Below are 15,044 nucleotides of genomic sequence, written 5' to 3' on the forward strand. Positions count from 1 at the left end.
CCCACATACCTCTCAGGGATAACTACAAATACCTCACAGGGCTAACCTCACAAGCCCTACAGGGCCACCACACACATGCCTCACAGTACCCTTTCATCGTGCCTCATATGGACACCCCATACATACAAGACCACCCTAATAGGTCTCACAGAGTTTCCCTCATGTCTCACTAGACCACATCACTACAAGCCTCACAGGGCCACTCTCCATTTTCTTACAGACCCCCCCCCCCACCATGCCTTATAGGGCGGCCCCAAACATGCCTCACAGGCTCCTCCATAAATGCTTCTAAGAGCCACCACTCACAGGGTCACGCCCAAAATGCCTCACAAGGCAACCCCTACTTGACTCGAGAGCCACTCCCCACATGTCTTATACGGACCCACTCCACACATACCTCATTGGGCCACTCCCTACATACCCTACAACATCACATCCCTACATGCCTCACAGGGCTTCCACACACACCTTACACGGCCACCCCCTACACGCCTCACAGGGCTACCGTCGTATGCCTCACTGTGCCACCCCATCATGCCTCAAAGGACTACTCCACATAAGCGACACAGGGCCACCTCCACATGTCTCAGAGAGCCACACCTCACATGTCTCACCCACGTGCCTCATCGTGCAATCCCACACATGCCTCAGAGGGCCGCACCCCCACATGCCTCACAGGGCCACTCCCATAATGCATCACGGGGCCACACCCCTACATGCCACGCAGGTCACCCTAGATTCTTCACAAGGTTACCCCAACATGCCTCTCCCACATATCTAACAGAGCCACTCCCGACAGGGCCATACCCACACATGCCTCAAAGAGCCATTCCCCACATGCTTCACAGGACAATACCCCTACATGCGTCAAAGGGGACGCCCTACATGCCTCACAGGTCTACTCCCCACAGGATACACCCCCACAAACCTCAAGTGGCCATTCCTTCACATGCCTCACTTGGGTCATCCTACACACGCTTCACCAGCTCACTACCCAACATGCCTCACATGGCAACCCACCCACCCCGTATACCTCCTCAGAGGGCCATCCTTCCTACTTACCTCACAGGGTCAACCCCTCCACAGGCCTCAGAGAGCCACCCCTCCACTTGCCTAACAGACCACCTCTCCACAGGCCTCATGAGGTCCACCTTCCCCTCCACCGGCCTGGTATGCCAGCCTCACGTTGTCACCAGTGTCTTAACTCCTCCACGTCCTCGGGCTGTAGCTCGAGTGAGGCGATTCCCTCACATGAAACCAGCACCGTCGACAGAAAGACTGTATCCAACTGAAGACTCTCTCTCCCCTCCCGGGGCCATGATAGACTGTATCTACCTTACCTTAAGATATGCCCGTGAGAGGCAGTACCCCCAGTCGTTCTCAGCAGGACTTCGCAGCTCCACCAGTCGTTCCCGGCAAGACTTCCGCTGGTACCGAGGGAAATCACTGCGTTGCCCTGTAGCACACGTCTGCCCCTCACTCTTACCAATGCTGGAAACGACGACAATTCTTATACATATATGTATATTTAACTGCCTGTAGATAACTCAACAGAACCACGGAATATCTAAGTATGATGCCTACACCATGTGTGTGTGTGTGTGTGTGTGTGTGTGTGTGTGTGTGTGTGTGTGTGTGTGTAATCTTTTCTTGCAGCTAGAATATTCCTGCCTCACAGAACCACATCTCTATAAGCCCAACAGGGTCCTCATTCATACCTTAAGGCCTACCCAAACATAAAGGACCACTCCACATGCCTCATAGGTCCATCCGAGCACATGCATCAAAGACCTGCTCCGCACATGCCTCACAGGGATAAACTCACATGCACCAAAGGGCTCCCTCACATACCTCACAGGGCCACTCCGAATACACAGGTCACCCTCTCATATACCTCACAGGGCCACTTCCCACATGCCTCACGGGGCTAACCCTATCTACCTCACATGACCACCCAATACATACGTCACACAGCCACTTCACACATGCCACACAGTGCCATCCTACACATACAGGGTCACCCCTACAATCCTCACTGGGCCAGACCCCAAATGGCTGGCCCCATTTACCTTACAAGGGTAACCCCACATGCCTACATGCCTAACAATGTTTCTACAGATGCCTCATGGCTACCCCACACATGCATCACACAACTATTTCCTACATGCCTCACATGGCCACCTAGACATACAGGACCACCCGTACATTCCTCACAAGGCCACGTCTTACATGGCTTCTTCCACTTGCCTCAAGGGGCCACTCCTCACATACTTCACACGGCACACTAAATATGCCTCACAGGCCTACAACCCATATATCTCACATGGCCAGCCCCTAATGCCTCACAGGGATACCCTCACACGCCTTACAGGGCCACCCCATACATGGGTCATCAAAACACATGCCTCATTGGATCACTCACCACATGCCTCATAGGGCCCCCAATATGTCTAACAGGGCGATCCCACACATGCAACATAAAGCCATTCCTTACATATGCCCCAGATGGTAACCCCACATGCCTCCCCACCTAAACATGCTTCATAGGGCTAACCCCACATGCCTCACAGATCCATCCCGCACATGCCTCAGAGACCACACTTCCAAATGCCTCACAGCGCCACCCCATGCATACGGGACCACCCTAATATGTCTCACATAGCTTCCACCATACGTCTCACAGGGCCACCCTATCCATACATCACAGGGCAACTCCCCACATACCTCTCAGGCATAACTACAAATACCTCACAGGGCAAAATTCACAAGCCCTACAGGGCCACCTCACACATGCCTCACAGTACTCTTTCATCGTGCCTCATATGGACACCCCATACATACAAGACCACCCTAATAGGTCTCACAGAGTTTCCCTCATGTCTCACTGACCCACATCACTACAAGCCTCACAGGGCCACTCTCCACTTTCTTACAGACCCCCCCCCCCCCACCATGCTTTATAGGGCGGCCCAAAACATGCCTCACAGGCTCCTCCATACGTGACTCTAAGGGCAATCACTCACAGGGTCACGCCCAAAATGCCTCACAAGGCTACCCCTACTTGACTCGAGAGCCACTCCCCACATGTCTTATACGGACCCACTCCACACATACCTCATTGGGCCACTCCCTACATACCCTACAACATCACATCCCTACATGCCTCAAAGGGCTTCCACACACACCTTACACGGCCACTCCCTACACGCCTCACAGGGCTACCGTCGTATGCCTCATTGTGCCACCCCATCATGCCTCAAAGGACTACTCCACATAAGCGACACAGGGCCACCTCCACATGTCTCAGAGAGCCACACCTCACAAGTCTCACCCACGTGCCTCATCGTGCAATCCCACACATGCCTCAGAGGGCCGCACCCCCACATGCCTCACAGGGCCACTCCCATAATGCATTACGGGGCCACACCCCTACATGCCACGCAGGTCACCCTAGATTCTTCACAAGGTTACCCCAACATGCCTCTCCCACATATCGAACAGAGCCACTCCCGACAGGGCCATACCCACACATGCCTCAAAGAGCCATTCCCCACATGCTTCACAGGACAATACCCTTACATGCGTCAAAGGGGACGCCCTACATACCTCACAGGTCTCCTCCCCACAGGATACACCCCCACAAACCTCAAGTGGCCATTCCTTCACATGCCTCACTTGGGTCATCCTACACACGCTTCACCAGCTCACTACCCAACATGCCTCACATGGCAACCCACCCACCCCGTATACCTCCTCAGAGGGCCATCCTTCCTACTTACCTCACAGGGTCAACCCCTCCACAGGCCTCAGAGAGCCACCCCTCCACTTGCCTAACAGACCACCTCTCCACAGGCCTCATGAGGTCCACCTTCCCCTCCACCGGCCTGGTATGCCAGCCTTACGTTGTCACCAGTGTCTTAACTCCTCCACGTCCTCGGGCTGTGGCTCGAGTGAGGCGATTCCCTCACATGAAACCAGCACCGTCGACAGAAAGACTGTATCCAACTGAAGACTCTCTCTCCCTTCCCGGGGCCATGATAGACTGTATCTACCTTACCTTAAGATATGCCCGTGAGAGGCAGTTCCCCCCCAGTCGTTCTCAGCAGGACTTCGCAGCTCCACCAGTCGTTCTCGGCAAGACTTCCGCTGGTACCGAGGGAAATCACTGCGTTGCCCTGTAGCACACGTCTGCCCCTCACTCTTACCAATGCTGGAAACGACGACAATTCTTATACATATATGTATATTTAACTGCCTGTAGATGACTCAACAGAATCACGGAATATCTAAGTATGATGCCTACACCGTGTGTGTGTGTGTGTGTGTGTGTGTGTGTGTGTGTGTGTGTGTGTGTGTGTGTGTGTGTGTGTGTGTAACTTTTACTTACAGCTAGAATATTCCTGCGGTGTTTTCAAAGATTTCTAAAAATGAAATAATAATAATAATAGCAATAATAATAATAATGATGATACTAATACTAATACTACTACTACTACTACTACTACTACTACCACTACTACTACTACTAATAATAATAATAATGATAATACATCATTTTTCATGATGAAGGCTCCATTCACGGACGAAATTCCACATCAAGGCCGGGCTTAACTGAAATATAAAGAGAATTACGAGAATGAATAAGAACAAAGGAAATGTCTTTTAAAATGTGCCAAGTCATAGTTATCAGGAAAGACAAGTGACGGTTGAAAGTTCCAAATCTTCGATATGTGGGGAAAGAAGCAGGTATCAAAACGGCCCACCCTTGAGTTGCCGATGGCCACACACTAACCATGTGAGGTAGGAGCTTGCCGAGTATTGCGTGGTCTAGCTAGTGGTTGGGGCACACAAGCAGCCAGCTCTCGGGAGCAAAAACCAATGTAATACCTACAGAAGAGGGAAAGTGAACCAACATTGCGGCGTAGGGCAAGGGGGTCATGTTTGGGACTGTTCATACGTCAAATCGCTTGGATGCAGAACTAGAGCCACCCCAAACGTGAGAGTAGTACTCCATAAAGGAGGGATCAAACCACTGTGTAAACGGAGTAAGTGTTCGCAAGAAATGAAGTTTCGACATCTCCACAGGACAACCAGTTTCTTAGAAGCAGACTTAGCTATTCCCGGTAATGTGGGGGTTTAAAAGACAGAGTGGATGTTACAGTCATACCAAGTATGTTCATCGAGCCAAGAGATGCAATTACAGAACAGTCAAAGGAGATGCGAGAGTTGTGAGGAGCATTCGACAGAGATGGGTAGAAACTGGGTCTTGGAGGCATTACACTTAACAAGATTTCGTGTACCCCCGCTGAGATATCCTGTCCAGGTCTGAGCTTATTGAGGAAGGATATGAAGTTTGGCAGGGGAAAGAGATAGGCTGGTCTAAAAGTAGGGTTTGCATGGAAAGAAACAGGAGGAAATGGAGTGTCTTAGATACCTGGGGGTGGACATTACAATGGATGAAACTGTGGGAGCTGAAGTGAACCACAGAGTGGATGAGTGGTCGATGTTCCTGGGAGTGTGTGGAGAGAGATTACTGTGTGTGTGTGAGGGAAACGATGCTGGCGAGCCGAGAGCCCTGAATGGGGGAAACACACACACACACACACAAAGAAGGTGAAGGTGTTGGAAATGAAATGTTTTGGGGTTGATCGGATCAGGAATGAACAATGTAACAGAGTTTTGTGGTAGCAGACAGGAGAGAGAGAGAGAGAGAGAGAGAGAGAGAGAGAGAGAGAGAGAGAGAGAGAGAGAGAGAGAGAGAGAGAGAGAGAGAGAGAGAGAGAGAGAGAAAACAGGGTGCGTTGAAATTTGTACATGAGGAGGAAATGAGGAAGGAGAGATTCACTAAACCGAAAAAAAGGGGATTGGAAGGATGGAGTGAAAGATGCTTTAAGGGCCTAATCATGCAGGAGGGTGAAATGTTTACACTGCATGGAGCGAACTGGAGAGATGTGGTATAGTGGGGGCGACATGCTGTCAATGGACTTAAAACTAGGGCATATGAGGCGGGCAAGGGGATTACCACGGAATGGTCTGTGGAACTTACCTGAGGTATAAGGATCCCAGGTTCCGGTGCATCACGCAAGACAGCCAGAAGAGATACGGGGTGTAAGCAACTCGTCCTTCGTCCGTTCCTGGCGTTCGCCCGTGATCATCATTACCATCACCAACATTATGGACTTCTCTGGGAGGAGGGTGAGAAGCTGCACGGCGAGACTGTGCTGTGCTCCCAGTCGTCATACGACGGCGGCGGCACAGCCTCGCCGAAGGTGACTTTTTCACTCTCTGTGCAACCACAAACAGCCAGAGTCCTCCAACCCTTTTGATACACCCACCACACCTTACGTACACTCGCTACTTAAGTACTTTTCGTGTGTGTGTGTGTGTGTGTGTGTGTGTGTGTGTGTGTGTGTGTGTGTGTGTGTGTGTGTGTGTGTATGCGAGGTTACACTACGAATGGAAAGTGACCTTTTGTGAGGTTGTATCACTGAGAGCACAGTTAATGATCTCGTCACTTCACAGGTGTTCATATTCCTTTGTAACCTTGAGCTGCAAGAGCCCCTAGAAGGAGATCTGGGTAACGCCAAGAACCTTTCCTACTGAAACTGGCCCTCTGGATTAATTACTTACAGTGTCCACCAAAAACCTGGTCTGCTTTCTCCCATACATTTTCGAAGGCAATTTCCATAACTCTGTCATCTCATCTTTGGGCTTAGATTACCATCTGCAGATGTCTGGACGTGGAAATGGCACGGTTCCTAAAGTATTTTGAGAGGTCCATGTTTTGAGGTGGGTCTTGATCTGACTGAGGCGAGTCACTGATGAAGTGTTGCAAGGAAGCAGCCGCGGCTGATCGCCCAGTGCGCCTAAAAGTATCACGTATATCCCCGTTTTCTCTCCTCCCTACGGGAATTCGGGCTCTCCGCGTAGCTCATCATCGTATACCTATCCATTTTCATCCTTCCCAACTCCAGCACTTCCACAGGGTCATGATCAACCTATATTTCCTCCACAGTCATTCCGGCACAAGACCTCCAGCACAGCCTGTAGCTGGAGGCGCCAGGCACCCATGTCTTCGTTCACAACTGGGGCAGATTCGTTGAGAATAAATCACAAAAGTGCCACTGGAGTCGCTCATGGCAATGCTGACGGAAGCCAAAGTCCCGCACGCAAGTCAGACGAAGATATGTAAGGCCGTCCAATTCCTTGGAATATGACTTTATTCACAATCATCAGACGGAGTTAGCGAAGGGACAGCGTCTCTGTCCACGAAGAGAATGGCTGCACTTCATCTACACTTTAGTCTGTGTTAAGTACTTCATCTATACGTTAAGCTGTTTGCGTCAAATTGCTACACCATTAAGTTGTTTGCGACAAGTGTTACATCGAAACATCAAAGTTTCTGCGTCAAGGATAACTGGATATCAATGATCCAAGAATTATAATCCCTCATTAAGAGTTCCACTCCGCCAGTCATCTTTTTTCCCCTTAACAGACGCAAACGCTATGCTACATCCTCAAGTTCACAGATAGTCGTGTTCATTTATCCATACGCTTTGCCCCAGATGGTTGACACACACACACACACACACACACACACACACACACACACACAATGGCAATTGCTTGTATTAGTAACGATATTTACTGTACAATGTTTTCATGGGCAAATATGGCCTCAGGAAAGTCGGCTGGATGATTAAAAAAAAGAAAGGCCCAAACATGTGACTAACCTGAGGCCTTTTTTTTTTTTTTTTAAGTTAGCTCGGTGATGAACACTGCGTCGGCAACGAAGAGAACATTTATGGCATTTAAAAATCCAGTTACGTATGGCATGATCTCAGCCAGCTACGAGAGAGATACTGGTGGTGGGGTGGGGGGCGATGGTGCTGCTACTGTTGCTCGGGAGATAAGGTCCTCGCTTTTACCGACCGGCTTTTCGAATCCCTCCGCCTTATTAAATCAACGTGACACGCACTTAACCACCTTCCCTACCTAACCCCACTCCCGAGATGCCACAGGAAGACTTTTTGACCTAATACCAGCTCTCACATCGACGGCAAAAACGTATGTCTATAAACCATACTTCATTCCAACAGAAAATGCCTTTTTTTCTTTTTTCTTTTGTGCTTGGCATTTAGTATCTGTGTAGAGGAAGTGTCGTCATGTCCGCTGGGTGACTACCCCTGCCGAGCTAAGAGGCGCTGATACTGCGACAAAACTTTCAGTACACACCGGAGACGGCAGACGGACAACGCTGCCCCTTTATTTTTTTTTTCACCCACAACAACCTTCTGCTGCGCCAACTTCAGGATAAGACTCAAGAACCTCATGAATCATGCGGGGACGACGGAGAAGGTAAGCTAGAAACCACACGTCTCTGTGTCACGTCTTCTGCTAGACACCACAGTAAACCGAGCCGGTTTGTTTACAAGTGTATGAAGGAGACGGGTGTCAGCCAGCAACCAATGGGGCTGACGCCGGCAGGGTGCTGACGTTCCTGACATCATACTCCCCAACGACCGCACCCCACAACAATGTACAGTGCTGACAATGAAAATTATAATATATATATATATATATATATATATATATATATATATATATATATATATATATATATATATATATATATAAAAGACAAGCCAGGCGCGGATTGTGAAATCGCTAAAACATGACGAAGGGCTGGATGTTAAATTCAATCACTCTCTCGTCAAATACGAATAAAACTGAATACAGAATACATAGTGCAGAAGTAAGTTTAGGCTACTGCATAACGAAACAGCTGACAGCAATGACAGGAAGTTTTGTTCAACGAAACATATGCATACGCCCTTGCAAGAAGAATGTCGTTTTCAAAAACTTATGAAATCGTTTTGGGAAGGCAGCAACAACTGACAAGATAATGTTTTCGTGATCACCAGGGAAAGAACACATACATCTAATTTTTTCCCCCTTCCAGAAAAAGAAACAGTTGTGGAGTCCCTTTAATCCGGGTAAGCGGGAGGTGGTTCTGCCCATGCGCAAGCAACCCTTCAAAGCGTCAAGTCTCGGATCACTCACTGACCAGCAAACTATCGGCACGGCTTGGATACCAGATGTTCAAGTATCTGGGCAAAATCTATATTACAGGCATGGGATTATCACGGAATTTCTTGCTTTTACGACAGCGCTGTTCAGTGCGTTTCAGATGTGAGAGTAATTCTGTCCGTTCATCATCGGTAAGGAGAAGCAAGCTCAGCCTATCACAGGCTACAACATCAAGGTGTCTACTGATCCTGTTTGCAAAGTTGTGAGTCTTGCATGATATTGTGATGGTATTTGGATTGGTTACCATCTATTTCCATTCGTCTTGGGTTCATGTCCTCCGAATGATTATCATTTTTTATTACAAGACACAGTTCTATAACTATATTCATCGCTAAACTTAAGCTAGTTCATCAAAAGTATATTACGCTTACTTAACCTCGCCCGGCCATCACCAACGTACCATCTTGATATCCTCTGGAGAATTTTTTCCCCCAGTACGATCTAAAAACAGATGTGACTCAGAGCACGTCTCTTTCCTGTCTTTTACGGACAAGAACTCTGGTGCAATCGGCAAAGAACATACGGTGTCACAAAGAGAACAAGCCTGGTTGTATATGTAGTTTATCGTCTGCACTAAGGCTTAGGGAAATAATTCCATTCCTTTTCTTATATATATATATATATATATATATATATATATATATATATATATATATATATATATATATATATGAGTGATGCTATTTCATGTGTGGCGAGGTGGCGTCGAAAATGGATGAAGGCAGCAAGGCAGCAAGTATATGTACATGGGTATATATGTATATGTCTGTGTATGTATATGTATACGTTGAAATGTATAGGCATGTATATGTGCGTGTGTGGACGTTTATGTGTATATATGTGTATGTGGGTGGGTTGGGCCATTCTTTCGTCTGTTTCCTTGCGCAACCTCGCTGACGCGGGCGACGGCGATTAAGTATAAGTATTAAGTGTTTTGAGATGGTTTGGGCACATGGGGAGAATGAGTGAGGAAAGGTTGACCAGGAGTATATGTGTGTCGGAGGTGGAGGGAACGAGGAGAAGTGGGAGACCAAATTGGAGGTGGAGGGATGGAGTGAAAAAGATTTTGTGTGATCAGGGCCTGAACATGCAGGAGGGTGAAAGGAGGGCAAGGAACAGAGTGAATTGGATCGATGTGGTATACCGGGGTTGACGTGATGTCAGTGGGTTGAATCAGGGCATGTGAAGCATCTGGGGTAAACCATGGAAAGCTGTGTAGGCATGTATATTTGCGTGTGTGGACGTATGTATATACGTGTGTATGGGGTTAGGTTGGGCCATTTCTTTCATCTGTTTCCTTCCGCTACCTCGCAAACGCGGGAGACAGCGAAAAGAAGAATATATATATATATATATATATATATATATATATATATATATATATATATATATATATATATATATATATAATCCCTGGGGATAGGGGAGAAAGAATACTTCCCACGTATTCCCTGCGTGTCGTAGAAGGCGACTAAAAGGGGAGGGAGCGGGGGGCTGGAAATCCTCCCCTCTCACTTTTTTTTTTTTAATTTTCCAAAAGAGGGAACAGAGAAGGGGCCCAGGTGAGGATATTCCCTCAATGGCCCAGTCCTCTGTTCTCAACGCTACCTCGCTAATGCGGGAAATGGCGAATAGTATGAAAGAAAAGAAAGATATATATATATATATATATATATATATATATATATATTATCCCTGGGGATAGGGGATTAAGAATACTTCCCACGTATTCCCTGCGTGTCGTAGAAGGCGACTAAAAGGGGAGGGAGCGGGGGGCTGGAAATCCTCCCCTCTCGTTTTTTTTTTTTTTTTCCAAAAGAAGGAACAGAGGAGGGCCAGGTGAGGATATTCCAAAAAAGGCCCAGTCCTCTGTTCTTAACGCTACCTCGCTAACGCGGGAAATGGCGAATAGTTTAAAAGAAGAAAAGATATATATATATATATATATATATATATATATATATATATATATATATATTACACACCTGCCCCACAAGTCGTAAAGTGTCGTGTTGTCTGTTTGGGAAGACTGCAGGGAAATTGAGCAGTAAAAGTTCATTATCTTTGTAGTGGATGAATTGTGGGCATGAAGGTGAAGGAGTGGGTTGGCGTCTGAAGGCGTAGACGAGAAAGTGTATCTCTCATATGTTTGGGGAGTGTCGTTTCAGTTGGCTATATGTCTGGTACGGCGGTACTCAAGTGTGAGTTAGGAGGATGTTGTTCAGTGTGTCGGGTCATTTCGCTGGGCATATAGTTCTGTTGGTGCTGTGTTTGGTGATTGGTAGTTGAAGGATCGTTTGGATGGGAAGGGTCACGTGCTGTTGCAGAAAAATGAGTGCCGAGCAGACTGATCTGGGTACTTATATTAGATGACCTTTGTTTCATTGTGTAGGAAATGAGTGTTTATTGTCGCTAGGCGACTAGTGACTGTTTTGTTTTAAAATGGTATACAGCTTTGTTATATTTACATTTGACATGGTGGCTAACCGGACAGGTGTCATTTTTGGGTGGAGTGGATGAAGTGCTTTGAAAGGATACTATGAGATTCATCTGTTCAGATCTGGTAAAGTTCGTGTGTTCTGAGGGCATTTAGTATCTTTGTTGTTGTTGCGTTCACTAATAGGGACAGTCAAGGATTTTAATACCACTGGGAAGAATTCCTACGTTGAATGTTTTTTTTTTTTTTCACCGTATAATCAAGGGTCCTAATCCATCATAGCATTAAAGTTCATTACTGTCAGGACACTGAGGGTTTACCGAATTATGGATTCTGAGAAACTGCATACAACGGGGGAAAAATACTAAGCACCTTATGTATATTTCATTATGAAGAATTTTGCTTCACTAAAATCCGTGACAAGTATCTCCAATACACTAGTTAAGGCAACTACTTGTCTCAAACGTTGGAAGGATTAGTTACGCTTGAAAATATTCAAATGATATATCTTAATACCGTAGATTTTTCTCTCCCCAGTGCAATGATGACTGCATTCTCCAGTCTCACGAGATCCTGGTGAAAGTCACTGAAAAACGACTTTTAACTATTAAAGACAACCAGATCTCAACTCAGTCTTATAACAAAGTCATAAACATCTTGCACTCTACACCAGCGAAAGCCTGCCAAGCCTCGTATGTATGAACACGTATCACAACCTTACAAGCTTTGCACTCTTAAACACTTTGTGTTTATAAGAATAAGTAACTTTCGTAATCCCACTGCTTTTGATAGCAACGTTACTTGAATTGTTTTAACACTTCCGTAAAAATAAATACGACGTAGTGTGCTGGCGAGATGGATGCAACTCCAACACCTGTCCCATAGCTACTCCGGGATCCCTTTTCCAGGAGCTTCCTCCGCTCCGAGGCTGAACTGCTTCCAGTGGCAGGAAATGTACTTTGCAGTGAAAAGTTCTCAAGTGAGGCTGTAACCCCCGATGATACAGCCTTGCCAAAGATTGCTTTTCACTTGTGGTGTAACCTAAAATAGATACGCAAATATACATACCTATACATCTCAACGTATTCATATATATATATATATATATATATATATATATATATATATATATATATATATATATATATATATATATATATACACACACACAGTCATATACATATATACACATGTACATAATCCATACTGGCTACCTTTATTCATTCCCATCGCCACCCCGCACACATGAAATAAAAACCCCCTCCCCCTCATGTGTGCGAGGTAGCGCTAGGAAAAGACAAGAAAGGCCACATTAATTCACACTCAGTCTCTAGCTGTCATGTAATAATGCACCGAAATCACAGCTCCCTTTCCACATCCACGCTCCACAGAACTTTCCATGGTTTACCCAGACGCTTCACATGCCCTGGTTCAATCCACTGACAGCACGTCGACCCCGGTGTACCACATCGTTCAAATTCACTCTATTCCTTGCACGCCTTTCACCCTCCTGCATGTTCAGGCCCCGAGCACTCAAAATCTTTTTCACTCCATCTTTCCACCTTCAATTTAGTCTCCCACTTCTCATTCTCTCCACCTCTGACACATATATCCTCTTGGTCAATCTTTCCTCACTCATTCTCTCCATGTGACCGAACCATTTCAAAACACCCTCTTCTGCTCTCTCAACCACACTATTTTTATTACCATACATCTCTCTTACCCTATTATTACTTACTCGAACAAACCACCTCACACCAAATATTGTCCTCAAACATCTCATTTCCAGCACATCCACCCTCCTCCGCACAACTCTATCTATAGCCCACGCCTCGCAACCATATAACATTGTTGGAACCACTATTCCTTCAAACATACCCATTTTTGCTTTCCGAGATAATGTTCTCGACTTCCACACATTCTTCAACGCTCCCAGAACTTTCACCCCCTCCCCAACCCTATGATTCACTTCCGCTTCCATGGTTCCATCCGCTGCCAAATCCACTCCCAGATATCTAAAACACTTAACTTCCTCCAATTTTTCTCCATTTAAACTTACTTCCCATTTGACTTGACCCTCAACCCTACTGTACCTAATAGCCTTGCTCTTATTCACATTTACTCTCAGCTTTCTTCTTTCACACACTTTACCAAACTCAGTCACCAGCTTCTGCAGTTTCTCACATGAATCAGCTACCAGCGCTGTATCATCAGCGAACAACAATTGACGCACTTCCCAAGCTCTCTCATCCACAACAGACTGCATACTTGCCACACTTTCCAAAACTCTTGCATTCACCTCCCTAACAACCCCATCCATAAACAAATTAAACAACCATGGAGACATCACACACCCCTGCCGCAAACCTACATTCACTGAGAACCAATCACTTTTCTCTCTTCCTACACGTACGCATGCCTTGCATCCTCGATAAAAACTTTTCACTGCTTCTAACAACTTGCCTCCCACACCATATATTCTTAATACCTTCCACAGAGCATCTCTATCAACTCTATCATATGCCTTCTCCAGATCCATAAATGCTACATACAAATCCAAATTGCTTTTCTAAGTATTTCTCACATACATTCTTCAAAGCAAACACCTGATCCACGCATCCTCTACCACTTCTGAAACCACACTGCTCTTCCCTAATCTGATGCTCTGTACATGCCTTCACCCTCTCAATCAATACCCTCCCATATAATTTCCCAGGAATACTCAACAAACCTATACCCGTGTGATTTGAGCACTCACTTTTATCCCCTTTGCCTTTGTGCAATGGCACTATGCAAGCATTCCACCAATCCTCAGGCACCTCACCATGAGTCATACATATATTAAGTAACCTTACCACCAGTCAACAAGACAATCACCCCCTTTTTAAATAAATTCCACTGCAATACCATCCAAACCCGCTGCCTTGCCGGCTTCCATCTTCCGCAAAGCTTTTACTACTTCTTCTCTGTTTACCAAATCATTCTCCCTAACCCTCTCACTTTACACACCACCTCGACCAAAACACCCTATATCTGCCACTCTATCATCAAACACATTCAACAAACCTTCAAAATACTCACTCCATCTCCTCACATCACCACTACACATCACTGAAGTTCCCATTGATTTCCTTGTCTTACGCACATCATTTACCTCCTTCCAAAACATCTTTTTATCCTCCCTAAAATCTAATGATACTCTCTCACTCCAACTCTCGTTTGCCCTCTTTTTCACCTCTTGCACCTTTCTCTTAACCTCCTGCCTCTTTCTTTTATACATCTCCCACTCATTTGCATTATTTCCCTGCTAAAATCGTCCAAATGCCTCTCTATTCTCTTTCACTAACAATCTTACTTCTTCAGCTCACCACTCACTACCCTTTCTAATCTGCCCACCTCCCACGCTTCTCATGCCACAAGCATCTTTTGCGCAAGCCATCACTGCTTCCCTAAATACATCCCATTCCTCCCCCACTCCCCTTATGTCCTTTGTTCTCGCCTTTTTCTATTCTGTACT

General features: G+C 46.2%; 1 protein-coding gene across 1 annotated transcript in view; it reads left to right on the top strand.

The window, feature by feature from the left end:
• The first annotated feature begins 8,209 nt into the window (after positions 1 to 8,209).
• LOC139756823 (receptor-type tyrosine-protein phosphatase beta-like) overlaps positions 8,210 to 15,044 on the top strand; it is a 68,887-nt gene continuing 62,052 nt past the window's right edge. The window contains exon 1 of the mRNA XM_071676644.1: positions 8,210 to 8,358. The gene's annotated coding sequence lies outside the window, so the exon portion shown is untranslated. The remainder of the gene's footprint in view (positions 8,359 to 15,044) is intronic.

The sequence above is a fragment of the Panulirus ornatus genome, chromosome 23, assembly GCF_036320965.1.
Source record: "Panulirus ornatus isolate Po-2019 chromosome 23, ASM3632096v1, whole genome shotgun sequence".
In the NCBI taxonomy this organism is placed as follows: Eukaryota; Metazoa; Arthropoda; class Malacostraca; order Decapoda; family Palinuridae; genus Panulirus; species Panulirus ornatus.